A 21,265-nucleotide genomic window follows, 5' to 3' on the forward strand; every position below is an offset into this window, starting at 1 on the left:
ATTTAACTTGTATGTAGTTTTCACTTCTTGTGAGATGAACAAAAAAAATACAACCATGTTTGAAGTTGTTTCCTTGGTAATTGAGGAATTTGGTTCACTTAACCTAGGTGCAATTTAGGTTGAGGCTTCTTGCATTGATATTGTGGTCAATAGTTGATGAATACACCTGCTTTATCAAACTAGACACATAATATTCCTATGATCTGACTCCATTCTATGTGCAGATCCTCTGCCTGACAATGTTACTTCTCTAGTTTTGTTGGGCATATTACTGTCATAGGCCTCTCTGTCATGTGAATTTTTTTTTTCCTATAAGAGTGTCCTAAAGAATTGTATCCCAATGCCTCCCTTATTTTATTTTAGCTGTAACACAGTCTTCTTCACTTTTATCAGTGGTTAGGTTGTTCTAATATTTATGAGTTTTCCATTTAACTTAGACCAACAAATGTAGGTTTTTCTAATATTTATGAGTTTTTTATTTAACTTAGAATAACTTTGAAGTAGGTTACACCAGCCAAACCAATAAGCCATGCCCTCGTTGGGTTTGTGCTAGATTTCATGTCTTTTATGGCTTCATTTCTCTCTTCATTGCGGTTGCACTTCCCTTTCTATCTAGATTTGCAGGTCTGTTAGGAGGTTTGAATCTGCCAGTGACTTTTGCATACCTTTGTTTTTATGTGGGGTTGTATTAAGAAATTTTTAAAATATAGGGTGTCTTGGGGTTCACTGATGGGAAAGGGGCTCATCAAATTTAACCCCTGACCCCATGCATTGTGAAAAAACCATGTTGATAGGACATTTTCCAAGTGTCAGAATATTCCTTGGAAAAATTATTCCAACCCATGATGTCCTATTAGACTGACTTCCAGCCTTTGATACTCTGTCCTACGCCTGCATGATTTTATGATTATGATCAACACTATTGAAAAACCCTGTAATATGTTTCATTCAGAACGATTTTCCCTTTTTCACCTATATAAATACTGAAGAATTTGTCTTTTGCATTGCTGCTATACTTGTCAAAATGGTAGGTCAAAGGAGATGTTCCCTAGAATCTTCTAAAATTTATTGAATAGTCTCCTCTCTATTTCCATCCTTAACTTTGTCTTCGGTCTCTTCTCTGGCAACATCTGCATTTGGAATTTCTGTTTTGACATCATTGCCTTCTTGATTGGTTGCATTAGATGAATGATTCTTCAACACAGTTTCAATATCAGTAGAAGAAGCTCCAGCAAGCTTAAACCTCTCAACAACAGCATCCAGGTGCTCTTTCCATGTTGGATCTTCCAATCTGAACTCCACTTGTGAGTGTTCAAAAAGCATGTTTCCCCAAAATATATGGATCTGAGATCTCATTACAGTAGCTTGTTCTGCTGCTTCGGTAGCAGATGCTGCTATCTCCTCAATAGAATCTCCATCAACCCCAGCCAGTTTCTTTTTTTCTTTTCAGGATCTCATCCTTCTTGGTTGCAGATGGATCTTTTAACTCATTTTGGCACTGCTCTTCTAGCTTCTCCCACATTTCAGTTGCATATATCTTCTCCTTTGCACTATTGAAAAACTGGATAGTTTATGAAGAATCCCATGTACCAAGATCAACCTTGCTAGCCAAAGAAAGAGACCATTGAAGTTTTTCACTTTCAAAATATTGCTGACCCAGTGCAAGCAATCCCTCATAGAAGTCAGGTTTTATCCTCAAAGCTTCCTCATACTTTTGTCCATCTTGGGAGTATTGATCCTGGACCCAGTCATATGTAGTCTGAAGTTGTGCCATAACCAGTTCCTTTGAAGGATTTTCATCCAAAGGAATCTGCTTCCTAGCTACACACATATGGACATTGCCCCAATTGAAGAATGACAAAGTTGCCACCTCCTGGAACTTGCATGCTTCCATCTCAAAGAGGTGTTGGGCTTCTTCACTGGTCACAGTTTCCGCCAATGCCTCAGAGCATAACTCCATTCCTAGCTCATGTAGATCCAAGTGAGCATCTAGATCAATGCCTACATGTGTGCGAAACAACTGAGAAAATTCAAATAGTCAGTCATCAATTTCAACTTCTTTTCCTTCAAGCTCATCCCCATTTTTGTCTTTACAAGTTTCCTCCAAGGATACCTACTTATTAGGTTCTTTGCTCGAGTCTTCTACTATGCTACCATTGCTTTCTCCTGATGAACTAGAAGCATTCTCCTCTACTTTAACATCCTCTTCTTGAACTCCATATACTAGAGGTTCCTCCTCTTCTTCAATCAATGGCTCCTGCTCAGGATTCACCTCGACCACATACAACCTCAAAGGATCATTTGAAAAAATTTGATTAGAAATGCTTTCTTTGTCATTCAAGCCCCCATTTGCAGAGGAGTTTATGTTTGAGTCCCTGTCCTTTTCTGCTCAGCAAGCTGAGCTGCAGCAACTTCTGCCAATCTAAGCTCTTATGTAGTTGTAATAGTCACAAGATCCCCATCCAAATCCTTGTATTTTATTAAAACTTCCTTGGATGAGGAGAATTGTTTCCTCACTATTTCTCTCAACTCCTTAAATTTTCATTTGTTTGGCATTCGACTAAGCCTTATATCATGGTCAAAAATAAGTTTCAATGGCCTCCATTGAATTTATGCTTGTGCTTTCTTCATAGGTTGAGGGGCATGTTTAACCTCGTGACCTTGAGAACCATTAGATTCTGTGGATATTACTCTGGAAGATGCCCTAGAAGATTCCAAGACCAAGGTCTTTTGTGGTGAAGAAGACCCTTTGGAATACATTGGCAAAGGAGGTTCCTACAAAGGGGGCCCATTGGATTGATTACTCAAGTTATCACTAGGAAGCCTCTCCTATTTATTTTTCTTCTTTGGCATAGGTCTAGCAGGTAAACAAGGCCCCATACCGCCAACAAGAGTTCCTCGAACTGCTGATGCCCCCACGACTGTAGGAGAAGTCCCTGAATAGGCAGGCACTGTGGGCCTATTTTGCAGGTCTTGCTGAGCATCTTGCTTGTTCCCAAGAGAAAGACGTAACCTTTTGACAAGTTCCAAGCCATCCTGGTGATTCACATCAACCTGCAGAAGGGCTTGCACATCTTGCATGGCTAATTCTAGCCTGCCCATAGCCTCATATGCTCGTGCCCTTCTAAAAAGAGCCCTGCTGAAATGAGGGTGCACTTCAAGAGCGAGTGTACATTCATTAACAACACTTTCATACTGAACATGCTTCATCTACATCAGGCATGCTGCTCAGTTGCTGTGGAAGATGGCACGGTCTGGGTGATTCCTATGATAAGATTGAGAGCCTTTTCTGTTGGCATTATGATACAAGTGTTGTCCTTGATGGCAACTCACACAGATGACAGATCATAGTGTAGCAGGTCAGTAGCAAAGAATTGATGATCAAACTACAAAGAATGAAGAAAGAAGAGTATATACACAGGTTCACTATATAACAAGTCATGTACATATGCAGGTTCACTATGTACCAAGTCGTATATATACACAGGTTCGCTATATACGAAGTAGGGTATAAACGTAGGTTCTTTATATACAAAGGCACGTATACATGCGGGATTGTTGATCAAAAGTTGCGTATGCGTATGCACGCACTTTCATGCACAGAAAAGCGCGTACATGTGGGAAAGCTTATTTTTGGGTCTGTGGTATTTAGACTTATGGTTTTGGACCTTGGTATTGCGTTTGAAGTGTTGAACCCAGGTATTGGGTCCCTAGTATTGGTTCTAAATGGTTTTGGACCATGGTATTGAGTAAGGGCTAAAACTATAAAAGGAGAAGAAGATCATTAGGCAAAGAAGGGAGAAAGTCTTGAATATCTGATGAAGTATGAGATCCAGTATGCAGGTTATGGGTTCATGATGCATTGCTTATCTCAACAGTTGATGGAGAACAAGATCTAAGGATGGATCGGGATCTTAAGGCTTGTAATGTTTATCATTATATGGTTTGATTATGGATAGACTAGATCTAAATTATTGACGCATGTTTTATTGTATGAATGTTATGATCTAGGTATGACTGATGTCTGAAACAGCTGCAAAGTTGTGAGTAAATATTTGCAGATATGTATGCGGGTTGGCTTTGGTGAAAGCACATATGTACGTGGGTTTGGTTCTTCATAGTAGCGTATACATTATGAGATATGATAATTGAAGTTGCAGTTGGATCTGGTTATTGTTGCAGAGTTCTGTTGTCTGTTCTGTGTTCTAGTGACTGTGTTGTTGGCAGGGTTTCAGTGCTTCAGTATTGGGTGATTCAGAGATTGATGATGTAGGTGTAGCTGATGGCTGTATTGTTGTGATGATTAATTTTGTGCTTCAATGAACTTGATGGGTCCAGTATGAAAATTGGATGAAACATGGCCTTCAAATTATGATGATGTGTTCCATGAGTATCCAGTTTGAAAATTTATGAAACGTGGTACCTGGAGGAAGAAAGAGAAGGTTGTAGCCTTTTGTAGTTCAGCACCTACGTACTAGTACATCAGCTAGTACAAAAGCTAAGGGGGTGGTAGCTCCCTTCCAATAGCAGCTGGAAAACGAGTGAAGGTTGGAGCATTCAGTAGGCCAACACCTATGTACTAGTAAAAGGATCGGCTAGTACAAGAGCTAAGGGGGTTGCAGCTCCCTTCTAGGAGAAGTTGGAGAACGAGAGAAGGTTGTAGCCTTCTATAGGTAGAAGCCTGTGTACTAGTATAAGACTGCACCAGTACAGAAATATTGTAAAAAGAAGTTTCTTATTAAAAGAATATAGAGACAACTTGCAGCAGGTGGTTTTCACCCACATTGGGTTTCCACCTTATATCATGGTGTTCATGTGTGCTTCTTGTGTGTGATGATCTGTTCTGTTTTACTGCTCTTGTTTACTATTCATATGGCTAATAATGTTCTGATGCACTCATTAAGGATCAACTAACTAAATCATAAGTTTACTGGATATACGCTTGTTGCACTACACAAAGTTGCGTATACACGCGGTTTGCCTTAACTGAAGTAGCATATATGAATCTTAATATGGAAATGAAAAAGTTTTATTGATTTAATAATACTGATTCACCCCCCCCCTCTCAGTATTATTTCCAACAATTGGAATCGGAGCCGGTCCTTTGGTAGAACCTTGATCGCTTGAAGGAGATCCGTAGAACAATGGGAAAGAAGCTTAAGAAGAAAGCGCCTAAGAAGAAAAAGACATCTCAGAAGAGCTATGACAATGGGAGAATCGATTGGGGAATATGTGGAAGAAGCACTTCAGATTCAGAATCACTTCAGAATGAAGATGAATAAGCAAAAAAACTATCAGGTATGAATGGGAGAATCGATTGGGGAATATGTGGAAGAAGCACTTAAGATTCAGAATCACTTCAGAATGAAGATGAACAAGCAAAAAAACTATCAGGTATGAATTGGTTATCCTCTGGTGACACATTTATCCATCCATTTGAAGATGATGAAAGTGATAGCGAAAAAACTGAATTTTCTCTTATGGGTAAGCAAGAAAGATATCAAATAGAGGCAGAATTTAAAAGGCTTATAGACAAAATTATAGATCAACAAGATCTATTGAACAAAAGGGAATGTGCTTTCAAAGAAGAAGTTACCAAACTAAAAGCTCAACTAGAGGAAGGAAACAAGGTAGGGAAGTTATTCAAGGAAAAATGTCAAAAGTTGCAGGATGAAGTGACATCATTAAGAAATGAAGTGAATGAAAGGAGCACAACAATCAAGAAACTCAGAGAAAGATACAGTTACTATGAAAGTCTTGAAGCCGCAATCCTCTCGCTAAAAGAAGATCTTGAAGAATCAAATAAGCAGAATAAAGAACTACTCCAAGCTCATGAAAAATAAGAAAATGAAGTTCTTGAATTAAGACACCAGTTGGAAGAAGGAATAAAAGCTGAAGAAAACATGAAGAATCAGTATCATGAAAAGGAAGAGCAACTTCAGGTTGAGGTAAATATTCTAAAAGATAACTTAGAAGAGAAGGATAAGCTCTTATGATTTCAAGATAGTACTAAGATCTTGGATGATATTCTTAGTAGTCAAAGGTCTCCTGCTATCAAAACTGGTCTTGGTTTTCATGAATCTGTTGAAGGTGAATCTAGTTCACAAAATGCACAATCTGAAATACTCAACAAGGAGATAAGAGGTCAATCCCATCAACAACCAAGGAAAGAAATTCTTCAAAGAAAATCTTTTACTCCTCCGATGAATAATGTTGAATGTTATGTATGTCATAATCTTGGACATGTTGTAGCCAGATGCAGAAGTAGAATGGTTCAAGACCATCACACAGAAAGATCATCTCATTCCAGGTACTTTAAGGGATATTGTTTTTCTTGCAATATGTTTGGTCACAAAGCTGTTGATTGCTATAGAAGGAATATGAAAAATATAAGATGTTATGCATGTAACAAGCTGGGACATATAGCAAAGGAATGTAGGAACAAAGTACGGGCACCATACCAAAAGGAGAAAACATCATCACACTTGAAGATATGGAAGAAGAAGGAAGTACAATCAGGAAAATGTGGCACAGCACAATGTACAGACATAACAGACTCAGAGGGAACTGAAAGTGTGAAACTTCAGTGTTCTAAATCTCATACGCAAGTTTCATGAAGAAAAGTCGCGTATATACACGAGTTAGACAAAGCATAGTCGTGTATATGTCTGTTTGAGAAAAGCAGTGGAACAGGCTCAAGAAGAGGGTCTGATATGATTCAGTCCATTATTTGCTCTGTTTGATAATGGTTACAATCTGCTGATGATATGCGGAAATTTCTTGATACTTGTAAGATGTTTAGAAGTGTTTTGATCCTAAATTAATGATGATGATGATGCCTTGATACTTCTTGCTGATATATGCATGATTAGTGAACAAATGGCACAGGTTCAGGGGGAGCATATGCTTTTAATAATGCATTGTTGGCATTATGGTTAGTAGTCCTTGGTAATGATTCTTATATGGCTAAATGATATATCTTGCTGTGATATGGTTATGAGTTATCCATGACAAAATCTCATATGATTCTTGGGGTTACATAGTTGATGTTCAGATCAGATTTGTGGTTGATTCTCTAATGATGCATATATGGTGCTTACATGGTGATCTTCATAAGGATAAGGAGAAGTACAAAGCTTTAATACACATCTTCATTAATTGATGATGAGTCACTCATATGCTACTGTCGTCATATGCATAAAGATCATATAATACAGTTATGATGTAGTTATTGGCGCTCATGTGGATGAGGATTGTTGCTATTGATGATATCAAGAAGTCTTGACAAATGATCTTGAGCTCAAGATACATAGTGCTGGATACATGAATGATTACTCAAAGTTGCATTGTTGGAGACATGATGATGATAAGTTCTTACCTATATGATGATAGGTTGATACTTACATATGTTGATTGATGCAGATGTTCCCAAGTGATGATACTTGGATCATGTAGATCTTGATGTTGATGAGATGGCTATGGTGTTTTTCACATATGATATAATGTGAATGATTTTGTATGTCATATGCAGAATTCTGTTCAAAAGGATGAGTTGATGCAGACATAACATATACAGGTTGCTGGTCTAGATGTTGTTGTCAGATGATTATGGAGCAGATCATACATTGTGTATGATAGTTGTTGATGACTATCATGATCTTATCTAGATGTTTGGTCTCTATTATAAATGTCATGTAAAGGTCATATCAAGACTCATGATGTAATAGTTTGTCTCTATCTATTGTAGTCATTTGATGAATCCATTTTGGTCATATGATGTATTTTGTACCCCCGCTATGCATGGGAAGGATGATGTAATACTTTAGTCATGTACAAACATTTGGTATTTGGCGTATCCCCACTTGGTTAGGTGGATAAGTCAATATTGGTATATCCCCATTGGGTTGGATGTATGTATGAGTCCTTGGTGATAGGAAGGTCATTTATGATAGAGTCATGTTCTTCTTGTAGAACATCTTTTTGCAAACCTTGCTTATAGTCAGGAGAAGCATGAACAACACACTTTAGTAGAGCAGAGATTTCAGCATGTACTCAGAGGGAGCATGGACAAATTGGTACACCTTGGCATATACAAAGGGGGAGCTCATTCAGAGATTTCAGCAAGTACTTAAGGGGAGTATGGACAACGGAATGTTTATCAAGGAAAGAGAATATCTTGGTTCGCCATTTGCCCTTGATGTCAAAGGGGGAGAGTGATTTGGTGTTGTTGCCATCAAGTCCAAAGGGGGAGATTGTTGGCATTATGATGCATGTGTTGTACTTGATGGAAACCCACTCGTAGAAGAACAACTCACTTATATATAACTAGATGAATCTACAGAAGAGAGATCAAATGTGATAGAACACATGGGATGCAGGGCAGCTCAAAGGAATCAGCTTAGATGTAATGTACAATGACAACTCATTAAGTTGACAGTTCTTAGTATGGCAAGTTAGCTTTGCCATCAAGTCCAAAGGGGGAGATTGTTGGCATTATGATACAAGTGTTGTCCTTGATGGCGACTCACACAGATGACAGATCATAGTGTAACAGGTTCATAGCAAAGAATTGATGATCAGACTACAAAGAATGAAGAAAGAAGAGTATATACGCAGGTTCACTATATACCAAGTCACGTACATATGCAGGTTATACGCAGGTTCACTATGTGCTAGATTGCATATATATGCAGGTTCGTTATATACCAAGTAGGGTATACACGCAGGTTCACTATATACAAAGGCGCGTATACACGCGGGATTGATGATCAAAAGTCGCGTATGTGTATGCATGCACTTTCATGCACGGAAAAGCGCATACATGTGGGAAAGATTATTTTTGGGTCCGTGGTATTTAGACCTATGGTTTTGGACCTTGGTATTGCATCCAAAGTGTTGAACCCAGGTATTGGGTCCCTAGTATTGGTTCTAAATGGTTTTGGACCATGGTATTGAGTAAGGCCTAAAACTATAAAAGGAGAAGAAGATCATTAGGCAAAGAAGGGAGAAAGTCTTGAATATATGATGAAGTATGAGATCCAGTATGTAGTTTATGGGTTCATGATGCATTGCTTATCTCAACGGTTGATGGAGAACAAGATCTAAGGATGGATCGGGATCTTAAGGCTTGGAAGGTTTATCATTATATGGTTTGATTATGGATAGACTAGATCTAAATTATTGATGCATGTTTTATTGTATGAATGTTATGATTTGGGTATGACTGATGTCTGAAACAGCCACAAAGTTATGAGTAAATATTTTCATATCTGTACGCGGGTTGGCTTTGGTGAAAGCGCGTATGTACACAGGTTTGGTTCTTCATAGTAGCGTATACATTATGAGATATGATAATTGAAGTTGCAGTTGGATCTGGTTATTGTTGTAGATTTCTATTGTTTGTTCTGTGTTCTAGTGACTGTGTTGTTGACAGGGTTTCAGTGTTTCAGTATTGGGTGGTTCAGAGATTGATGATGCAGGTGTAGCTAATGGGTGTATTGCTGTGATGATTAATTTTGTGCTTCAATGTTGTTGATGGGTCCAGTATGAAAATTGGATGAAACGTGGCCTTCAGATTATGATGATGTGTTCCATGAGTATCTAGTTTGAAAATTTAGGAAACGTGGTACCTGGAGGACAAAGAGAAGGTTGTAGCCTTCTGTAGGTCGGTACCTACGTACTAGTACATTAGCTAGTACAAAATCTAAGGGGGTGGTAGCTCCCTTCTAGTAGCAGCTGTAAAACGAGTGAAGGTTGGAGCATTCAGTAGGCCAGCACCTACGTACTAGTAAAAGGATTGGCTAGTACAAGAGCTAAGGGGGTTACAGCTCCCTTCTAGGAGAAGCTGGAGAATGAGAGAAGGTTGTAGCCTTCTACAGGTAGAAGCCTATGTACTGGTATAAGACTACACCAGTACAGAAATATTGTAAAAAGAAGTTTCTTATTAAAAGAAGATAGAGACGACTTGCAACAGGTGGTTTTCACCCACATTGGGTTTCCGCCTTATATCATGGTGTTCATGTGTGTGATGATCTGTTTTGTTTTATTGCTCCTATTTACTATTCATATGGCTAATAATGTTCTGATGCACTCATTAAGGATCAACTAACTGAATCATAAGTTTATTGGATATACGCTTGTTTCACTACACACAGTTGCGTATATATGTGGTTTGCCTTAATTGAAGTAGCATATATGAATCTTAATATGGAAATGAAAAAGTTTTATTGATTTAATAATACTGATTCAACCCCCCCCCCCGCCCCCTCTCAGTATTATTTCCAACATTTTCATACTATTCCAACGCGTCCACATAGTTATCCCTTTAACCTATTAATAAATTAATAAATTAATTTATCCTTTAAACTTATTAATCAACTAATTTAAAAAAATAAAAATAAATTAATTAATTAATTAATTAATCAAATAAAGGAAAAAACTAGTAAAATAATAGCCGATCTATTTTCTTACATCTTTTCTTTAATATCCTATATATATAACCCAAATCTAACTCCTGGATACATCATTAAGATCTGCAAAATATCTATTGACTCACCCCTGATGATGGAATCACTTGGTAGTCTGAAACGTTGGGTTCACAAAACTGTATAACAAGTCATTCCTCCTCTATCTAAAAACTATCCTCACCTGTATGGATTCATTATTCAACAAAGAGAAATATATCCCAACCAATAATGTGAACTAGTTTTAGATTATATTTTCTCTTTGTATTGGATAATGCCTCACAGATCTTTCTTTCTATGCCCAATAACATTTTTTCAGCCAAACCTAACTGAGCTAAATTCCACGGAGCTTCACAATCTCCCAGGAGATGGATCTATACTTTCATTCCATCACTAGATACTTTTATGAACTACTATTTCCTCCACAGATTGGTTTCAATTGGGCATAGATCAGGGTGTACAGTCCCGACAATGGAGACCCTGTCCAGACTTCTAACTAGTTTCAACCATTAATTTCCTCTCTAACCTATCCACTATTGAGTGAAATCCAATCTTGGCGAACTTACAAATCTTAATGCTAATGTGCATGCCATTCTAAATTACAGATACAAACTATACATAAAAGATGCAACTAATCAAGTTTGAATTTTGATCACGACCCATCATAGAATGTAAATGAATCCAAATTTGTTGGAGTTGTAAGTCATCTTGAACTAAGATGTAATGCCACTAGATAATGCATACTGAAATATGATTTTTGCAGAGAAGAGTACCATTCATTTTTGTTAAAAAGCCTCTACATTTCATTCTAATGATGAAAACACTATTAGGAATTTTCAACTTATTTCCAAGTATAATATTATATTGAAACAGGTAAGATCATCTCTTGCAAAATTTACCATGATAAATGCTAAACATAACCATCTGAAGGTCATCTCAATATGAAGCGGGATAGGAAGGCTTGTACAATTATGCCAAACAAAGGTTTGAACAAAAGCCAATCCCATTCAATGTCTGTTGGCACCCGAAATTTAAACATGTGGAGATGAGCCTCATTAAACTTACAAAAATAGTTCACACAACCAATATTCTAAAATGATCTCGTGTGGGCTGTGGTTGAGTGCTACATCACTTTGTATCTTTTTCTTAGTTAGTGCACATAATTGGAGTTGCAGACTTTCAAGAGATGGTGAGGTGCTTGGATTCAAAACATCTAGTTAGTTGACTCCCAACAATATACAAAATGCCTTCAAGACATTTGCTATATGTGAAAGGTCTCTCAACTCATATCTTTCAACAAATTGGAGAACATGCCAAAAATTGATATTGTCATTCATAGTAGAATGTTCATTGCGATCTAGATTATTGAGCTCTCAATAAGAAGATGTTCCAATTCAGAACTAGAGATAGGAAAAAGTCAAATAGGAGCTTAGAAATGAGAGAGGTGATATTTGGAAACATAATTCCTTCCCTTGTTAATTTGATTGTTCCTCAAGAGGCCTGGAATTGCTGCTAAGAGAGTTGAAGCTCTGTACTTTGTATATTTATCCTGTAATAATTTGTCATTTCAGTTTCTTTGTTTTCTGTATATAATGTTTATTTACACAAGCATAGAATAAGTGAAAGGTCAAGTTCACACATTATAAATTGAGTCAATTATTGAATATTTAGCAATAGGAATTTGGAACTATCTGCTGTCAATGAAGTGGTTATTGTGAAGAAAATTAATTACAGTAGAGGAGAGGTATATTGTGGATGTGTGTAAATGATGCTTGTATTAAGTGTTGAGAAATGCAGCCTGAGCAAGAACATCTTGCATAGGTTTCAGTGTGAACATGTGGGAAATGGTTCAAGACACTTCACTAGTGCCCACCTTGGAAAAGTGGTCATTAATTCTATCTTGTAATTTCACTTGAAAAATAAAAGAAAAGTGAAAGTCTAATATTTTGAAGATTTAGGGATTTAAATGAAATGTCAAACCGACTCCAAGGATGCAAGGAAATGTTGAACTTCCTAATTACACAGAAGTTGAGGTCTATCAAAGGTAGCATAAGGTTTCAGCCCAGGTATCCTTTTAATTTATAAGATGCTTTCACAGCTCTAAAATTCATTCGTGTTTTAAGATGTCTACTTTTGTACATTTGTTTGGGGAGGTAGATTTGACTAATTTTATCAAATAGAATACATGATTTTGTTCTTGTAAGAATTTCCAATGGTTTGGGTGATGATTTGGATATTTTCTCAAAGCATTTCTCACTACTTGAGTTTGTTTTCACATTCAATTTTCAAATTCTCTTCTAGATTTCTAAAATTGTTGTGGTTATACTAATAGTGGGAATGTAGACTAGATTGTTAGAGGAGGGTTTGTCACTATGTATGGTATTGTGACATTGCTATATGGATTTTTCTTGCAAACATTTATCATTTGACTTTTTATAAATGGGTAGGTTGTGCTCAGGGCGATAATATTCCTACTCCTTTTATGACATTTAACCAAACTGGATTTCCATCAAAGATTCTTCGAGAGGTAAGATTGTCTACTTTCTCATGCTTTCGATTGCATCTGAGAAATTTGTAGGTTAATTGTGTCTCTTCTCTCCTATACCTGAGTTACATTATTATTTATGTTGGTTTCTACAATTATTATTAGCAGCTCTGTTTTTATGTGAGAAACATCCCAGTTACTTGTTAACTGGGATGACATGTTACAATCCACGATGTGCTTAGTGCCAAAATCACTTGTTTTTTATCCATTGTACTTGTTACAGGTACGATATTTTCTCTACAGAGGAGCATATGTTGTAGGTTGTACTATTATACAATAGAAACACTAAGCCTCCCTTCTCTCTTGCTCGACCTTCATGTAGTTGGGGCTTGTTTTCTAGGGATCACTGTCTGAGGGTGGATTTCAAGTCACAAGACGGGTTCATGACTGCCAATTTTTTTGGGCTAGCCATATATCTTGTGAAGAATCCCAATGCTTTTGTCATAGGTTTCTTCAACAAGAAACCATGCGCATTGGAAATCCTTCTTCTTTGTTATTGATATGTTCAATTTTGTGATGTTTTTGGATAGACTGATTGATGGGATTGCATTTAGAGTATGTAGGCTAATTTGTGATACAAAATTTCTGATATTATTTCAAATGTTGGATTTTTGAGCTACAAAATGCAGGATTCTCCTCCCCCACTCCAATACAGGCACAATCATGGCCTATTGCTATGCCAAATCAGGACATAGTAGCCATTGCCAAAACAGGTTCTAGGAAAACATTAAGTTATCTTTTACCTTCATTTATTCATCTTCTATGCCATTGTAACAACATTCATATGGCCACAATACTTTTTTTGGAACTAACGTGAGAGCTTTCAACTCAAATACAAGAGGAAGTGATGCCATCATGATGCAACCCAAAATGCTGGCAAGCTTTTCAGAATGCTAACATTCAATCATTTATACATATTTACCTTCCTTGACATTCCACTTTTCACTTTGTTACCTCCAATACACTCAAAATTGGTGTTTTCACATCTCACACAGATATGCTCTTTCACGCATTCCCAATGCAACCATTTTGCCATAGTTTTGTTCCTTTTTCGCGGTGTCTTTATCTAGAATACCACCTTATGGGCACATCGTGAAGTCCATGTCTTCATACAAACCAACGTATTCCAGTTTGAACTGAGGAAATAAAATATTAATTCATCTTACCTTAGAAATATTTATATCCAGAGGTAATTCCCATACCATACCCATTTCCAAAAAGGAATTATGCCCTCTCCTTCTGAACTCAACACAACCTTTGCACAATTCACAAAAAATGAGGCTCTAAGTCTTTGCACACAATTTTTTATTTCAGAATTCCAACAACAATTAGAGTTATCAAAACGATCAGCTGAAATGTCTAGTGAGAGCACAAGATGCCACACTTTTCAGAAAATCAATTTAATACTGGAATTGTAAAATGCCAATGCATTCCTATACATATTTTGCAATGGATCTCAACCCATTCAATGCTTTTTCAACATCAATCTCATTCCTAGCATTAAATTATATACAAGGCTATTTTCCCTCCAACACACATCTATTGGATGATCATTTTTGCATATCCATTTCTATGATCAACAAGCATCAGAAGAAAAAAATCTTCAATGATCGAACCACAACTTCTCCAACACAACTCACAAGGACATTATACTTCATGACATTCAAGTTCGATACTTAAAACTTTATTGCAGAGATCACAAATTGACTATCCTCTTTGAGTCCATCTCATATTTCCAAGACTCATATGTCTAACTGGAACACTAGGCATCCTTTGAAGGTTTTCCTCTCGACCTTCTAATATAAAGGTTTCTCTTTCTGTATGCTAGTATTTTGTCTCATAATTCCTAGCTATGAAATCATGCCCTTTTCCTCTTTAAGTCTTCACTTCAGGCTCTTGTGCCCATTTCATGTAAACAAATATTTCAATTGATTCACAATGGTTACGAGATTCACCTAATCCCTTTCATTACATTTTTTCTGCAATGCCAACACCATCAATTTATGAGTTTTACTCTCATTATACCAGGGTAGTTCTATACAGAAAACCCCCTTCTTGAATTCCCAAATGAATATGTCTGCTATCTCTGTTTGTAATAGATATTCCTCATGCCTACAACTTAATGTGGTTCTTACTGTGAACTACAAGATGAAAATCATAACCCATTTCTACTTGACTATCATTCATGTAGATGAAGATATAAACAAACTGAAGGCAGAGCCTTATACAAAATCCCAACATTTGCTAAGATAAAAAACAACTTAGATGTTAGAAATGACTGGCTTATTGCTTTGTCTAATGATTAGCAATCATGATTTCTTGGTTGGTGGATTTTCCATATGCTACTTACTTTGCTCTCTCTATTATGTGGGGGTTTATCATGGCCCTCTTTGATCTCACTAATCTAGTCTATCAGGGATTGGTTCAACTCCTCAATAGCTCAATTTCTCCTTTGTTGTAGCTATCCTATTTTTTTGCTACTCACCTTGTGACTAGAGGTTGGTGTTCTGCACAATTTCTACTTCCCTCACCTTCTCCTTCAGGTACCCCATTGTTTTGGATAACATTGTATTAGTTTCCTCCAATTTTCTAGTCTTCTATTTGCGTTATGAGATGTTAGATTGCACCCACCCAACTTCTCTGTCTGTAGCTGAGAAATTGGGGAAATTGTTGCTCATTCTAGGGTACTGGGAAGACTCCAAGGTAATCTTGAGGCTGAAAATATTTGAGGATTTTTCTATGGACCTTGCTACCTCTGTGAGTTTTTTTCTTGGGAATCTCAAGAATCTCACCAAAGGATATGAAGTCAATTCCTTCTTTCCCATGATTATCTATCTTGTATTTTTCAATATGTTCCTTATTGTTTAGGGCATGTGTCGGACATGTGTTTGGCAATTGTCCTATGAATAGGACATGTGCCAAACGTGTCAGACATGTATCCTCACGTATTGGTGTTCGACACTAGGATACAGGACATGAGGCTTGTTTGGAGGTGTCCTATTACTTAGTCACTAAGTAAAACACACAAATTTATTTTTCAAAGTGCATTTAGCCTCCTAGCTTGAGCACTCCTCGATAAAGGTCATTTATTGTTTCCATTGTAACCATAATGCCAGTGAAGAGGGTTTTGACCATGTCAAGTGGTTTTAAGGCTCATGTCAACAAGGATGTTCTCCAATTCTATTTTTCAAAAGCTTCAAATGATAACATTCCTTTATTATTGTGTTTTCTCATGGCATTCCTTTATTGAATTTAACTTCAAAAGTTCAAATTTGTTGTCTCACAATCACTAAAATTTAAAATACATGGTTTATGTACTTTGTGTAATGGGGTGAGTGATAAGTAGCTTTTCACTTTGAATGACTTCAATGCTCAAGTGATCATGGTTCTCCTTCATGATTTCTTCAAGTTATATTAAACACTTTTCATTACACTCTTCATAGGTTGTAGAATGTTTCTTCAGGGGATCCTTCCATGTAGGTTTCCCATAAATCCAAAAATTCATCAATGAGAGGGAATAATATATCGATACTCAATGGATATCCTTTTTCCACTAGGCTTTTGTGGTTGAATGGAACAACATAAAATGGTTGCAACTCTTTTAATATTGCTTAGGATAATTGTGATGAATTCAAATTAGAAATGGCACTAATTCTTTGCTTCAAGTGGCATTGGCGTAACCTCCATTTGGTTCACAAGTAGAGAGAAAATCAAGCCATGAGAAAAATTTCTAGTTTTGACAGCCATAACTTGTAGCACTAGAAAGTTGACTTTGTTGGCATTATGACACAGGTTTGGCGCTATGACACAGGTGTTGTCCTCGATGGCAACTCACTCAAATGACAGATCACAGTTCAGGCTCTCAGAATGAAGGAAAAAGAGATATACGCAGGTTCCTCTTAACAAAGGTGCATATACACGTGGGATATACGATCAAAAGGCACGTATACATATGCACACACTTTCATGCAAAGAAAAGCACGTACGTATGGGAAAACTTATTTTTGGTCCATGGTATTTAGTCCTTGGTATTTGGACCTATGGTTTTGGACCATGGTATCTCGTCTGAAGTGTTGAACCCAGGTATTTGGTCCAAGGTATTGATTATTTATGGTTTTGGACCATGGTATTGAGTAAGGCCTAAGACTATAAAAGGGGAAGGAGATCGTTGGGAAAAGGCATTCACTTAAGTATTGAATATTTGATGAAGAGCAAGATCTAGAATACTAGTCATTGGGTAATGGTGCATAGCTAAATCTGAATCAAGGAGGAACCTGAGCATTAGAAGAAGGATAAGTTCTATTGATGGGTCAATATCTTAAGGCTTGAATGGTAGTATCTTTGTGTGATTTTGATCTGTTATATTTGGCGTATGACTTGATCTATAAATCTGATAATTTGGGTATGACTGATGTTTGAATAAGTGAAAAGGGTAAACTATCTTTTATAGATTTGTATTCAGGTTCAGCACAGCAGAGGCGCGTATACACGCTGGTTCACTAATTCAAAACAGCGTATATGCAGGTTGGCCTTAATACATCAGTGTATGTATGCAGGTTATGCATATTGAAGTAGTGTCCATCTCATGAAATATGTTTTAGCTACTTCTGTTTATTGTTGCAATATTCTGGGTTCAGGATTGGTTCTGGTTACTGTCATTGTATTCTAGTTACAGCTTTAGTGATTGGTTGATTCAGTATTGGTTTGTACAAATAAAATTGGTTGATGCAGATATACTTGATGTTTGATTGATGTTATTCATGGATCCAGTCTGAAAATTTATGAAACGTGGTCCCTGGAAGAAAAGAGAAGGTTGTAGCCTTCTGTAGGTCAGCACCTACGTACTAGTACCTCAGCTAGTACAAAAGCTAAGGGGGTTGTAGCTCCCTTCCAGGAGAAGCTGGAGAATGAGAGAAGGTTGTAGCCTTCTGCAGGTAGCAGCCTGTGTACTGGTATAAGACTGCACCAATACAAAAACATTGTAAAAGGAAGTTTCTAATTAAAAGAAGATAGAGATGAATTGCAGCAGGTTGTTTTCACCCACATTGGGTTTCCACCTTATATCTTGTGTTCTTATGTGTGACTGCCTGTTCTGTTTCACTGTTCCTAGTTACTGTTTATATGGTTTGATGCACAGATTAATGATCAACATCTGAAGAATAATTTAAATTACAAGTCTGTTAGTTATACGCTGGTTTCCTTAACTGCAGTTGCGTATATATGCAGTTTTTACTAACTGAAGTAGCATATACAAATTTGATTGTAAAATGAAAAATAATTGACCAGATAATACTGATTCACCCCCACTATCATTATTATTTCCAATAATTGGGATCAGAGCAGGTCCTTCAGAATAAGCTTGATCGCTTGAAGGAAGATCTATCATCGTGAGAAACTATGAAAAGGAGGCATCTATCAGGCCACCAATCTTTGATGGAAGCAACTTCGTCTATTGGAAGGTAAGAATCACAACCTATCTTCAATCTCTTGGTACAGAAGTTTGGGATATTGTGGAAACAGGATACACATTTCCATCAACAACTGCTACAGATACGGCTGGTAAGAAGCAGTATGAAACAAATGCAAAGGCTGTCAATACTCTATTAGGGAGTTTATCTCAATCAGAATTCGTCAAGGTTATGTAGTTCAAAAGCACAAAAGAAATATGGGACAAGATGGTTCTGATCTATGAAGGAGACGATCAGGTAAAATGTGAAAAACTACAAACTCTCGGAATTCAATATGAAAATGTTGGACACCTAATCCTAAAGGGTTAGCGTGGAAGTTGAATGGACAAAGCAGTCCAAGAGACCTTGGGATCTGAATCCCAAGAGTCACCTATTGTACTATAAATGTACATCTTTTGTTAATAAAAATTGAACTCACTGATTTATCTTTCCTATTGTTTTCCTGTCCATGTGAGTTTAACATGGTATCAGAGCCGCTTGTTTTTCTGTGGCCTGTCCTGCACCTCTGCACATAATTCTGTGTCTAAGCTGCTCATACCTGACATGCTGCCTCTGCCATATAACGCATCTGTCTTCTGGGTCATTCTCTGCACCTCCCAGCGCTCTGTCCTCTACCTCTGCCAGCGCTCTGTCCTCTGCGTGATTCTCTGCACCTCCTAGCGCTCTGTCCACTGCCAGCGCTCTGTCGTCTGGGTGATTCGCTGCTCTCCCTTCGACCATCAATTGAGAGCTACGTGTTGCAATCCACCTGAACGGAGATTTGGAATCTAGCCGCATTACTTCTCTGCGCTGAAATGGAGGCTGTGCATTCTTGTATCGTGGTTGGTGCACTCTCCGGGAAGTTTTTATTGTGAATATGGTGAATGACCGAGTATCTTGTTGATGAATGAGAATTAAAAGTTGTGGTGTAAACGATTTTTGGTTGGTTTTGTGACCTGTATATGGTGCAGTCTTTTACGTTCGAGCTATTATAAAGAGGCAATGATACATTATATCGGGTTGAATGGTATATATACACCTACGTTGCAACTGGTTTGTGATGTGCGTACAATTGGACTTCATTGTAAGATAGACCTTGCCGTGCTACGTTGAATAGTTGTTGTACTGGATTTTCAGTTTTCCGTGCACTGAAATTCATTTAAAAGCATTGTGTAAACATAAGTAACCGTTTTTGGGCCAAGGATGCAAAAAAAATCATTTATCCTGCTACTACGCAGGTGCTAAATTTAGTGAGACTAGCTTTGGTTCGACAGTGTTTTGGTAACGTGTTTCAAATATCCAAATATACATTCGGTAGTATTTATTGCCTTGTCTCCTCATGCACTGCGTTGTGGACGTTCTGCACTTGGGCATCATCACTCCGCCTTGAATTCGACAACGATACATAAGATACCAGAATCACAAGTATTAATGCACTTGGTTGTCTTTCTTCTTACGAGGCTAGCATTTCATTCCAAGTCGAAGACTTCTGTGGTAATAGGTCTTCATATCTTCGAAATACTGCGACTGAGACTGCTTCAAATTCCGTTCTCTCCGCAGCAGAGCTTCAGGGCATTGCTCCTCGAGATTCAGCCACATCGTCATTATTGCTCTGCCCTTCTGGAAGAAATGCACGAAGTCTAGATTTTTCCCGCTCTCCTTCAATTTTTTCAGAATGACGTTGGCAGTAGCTCTTGCCCTCCACGCGGGGCTGAGAACAACGCCATCGCCTCCCGTCCGATCGCTTGCACCGTAATTCATCTGCCAAAGCGCTTTCTGCGGTTGCCCTCGGGCTCATGATTAAGTTCTGTGGGTACAGGATATTCTCTGTAATTTCAGAGCAAAGAAAGATAAAAAGGCCAGAGATTGTACTGTAATTTCAGAGCAAAGAAAGATAAAAAGGCCCGAGATTGTAGTGTGGGCATTGTGATGCAACCTTTTTTTCTTTCTATTTATGGGTTTCAATATTTTGTTTTTGTAACTTGGAGGAACGATCGCGTTGTGAAAGATGGCGATGCCGCAACTGTGAAGAAGATCTCTCCCTGCTCTCTTTAAAATCAACTTCTTCTTTATTCTCCCATTTGTGCAGTATGAAGTAAGCTTCTTGTTTTACGCCGGGCATAGATATTTTTTCATCTGCCTTCTCAACTGCACAGTTCTCGTCTGTTGCATCAACATCATCAGTGCGCTCCGCAGATATCAATGTATATGCAGGATGAGGTTTTAAACTAAACAAGGCTTCACTTATGCGTGAAGGACCCATAGAATAGCGGGCACCTGCTATTTCCAACCAGCCCTGGCGCATAGTCTGAGACAATGAATAGTAAAGTTTGATATAATCATCCGTGGAGTCCAAAAGCTGGATGAACTTCATATCGAGTAGTACCAAATAAGGACAGAGCTTCAGACTTCCGCTTTTGAACCTGAGAAACGGCTGCATTGGAGCTTGACTCTGAGCTTCCCTTGTCTTTTGATTCTCCCTTATCTTTATCAGCAGAAAGATTGATATCGGGGGAGTTTCTGTTATATCTTATAAGAAATTTCTGCATTTGCTCTAGGTTTTCAGGCATCTGAAAGTCTTGAATATTTGTATGGTTCCCTGTTATATTCTATTGCTGCAGTTTCAATTTCGAGTCGAAGTCCTCATGTGAATGATTGTAGCAGAACTCCTGTATCAGCGGGAGGGAATGTGTTTGAAAATGGCATTGTGAATGGTCCTGTTAATGGTGTTACGAAAAGGAATCCACCTCCTAACTGCTCAAATGCGAATGGAAATGGTAACCATGCCTAAATAAGACTGAACCGATTGA

General features: G+C 37.7%; 1 pseudogene; it reads right to left on the minus strand.

Moving 5' to 3' along the window:
• Positions 1 to 1,065: 1,065 nt before the first annotated feature.
• On the minus strand, positions 1,066 to 19,253 carry LOC149237961 (protein CLMP1-like; annotated as a pseudogene).
• Positions 19,254 to 21,265: the final 2,012 nt, after the last annotated feature.

Source organism: Pinus tabuliformis, chromosome 8 (assembly GCF_031772625.1).
Source record: "Pinus tabuliformis cultivar Carrire ecotype Pingquan chromosome 8, CPIR1, whole genome shotgun sequence".
Taxonomy (NCBI): domain Eukaryota; kingdom Viridiplantae; phylum Streptophyta; class Pinopsida; order Pinales; family Pinaceae; genus Pinus; species Pinus tabuliformis.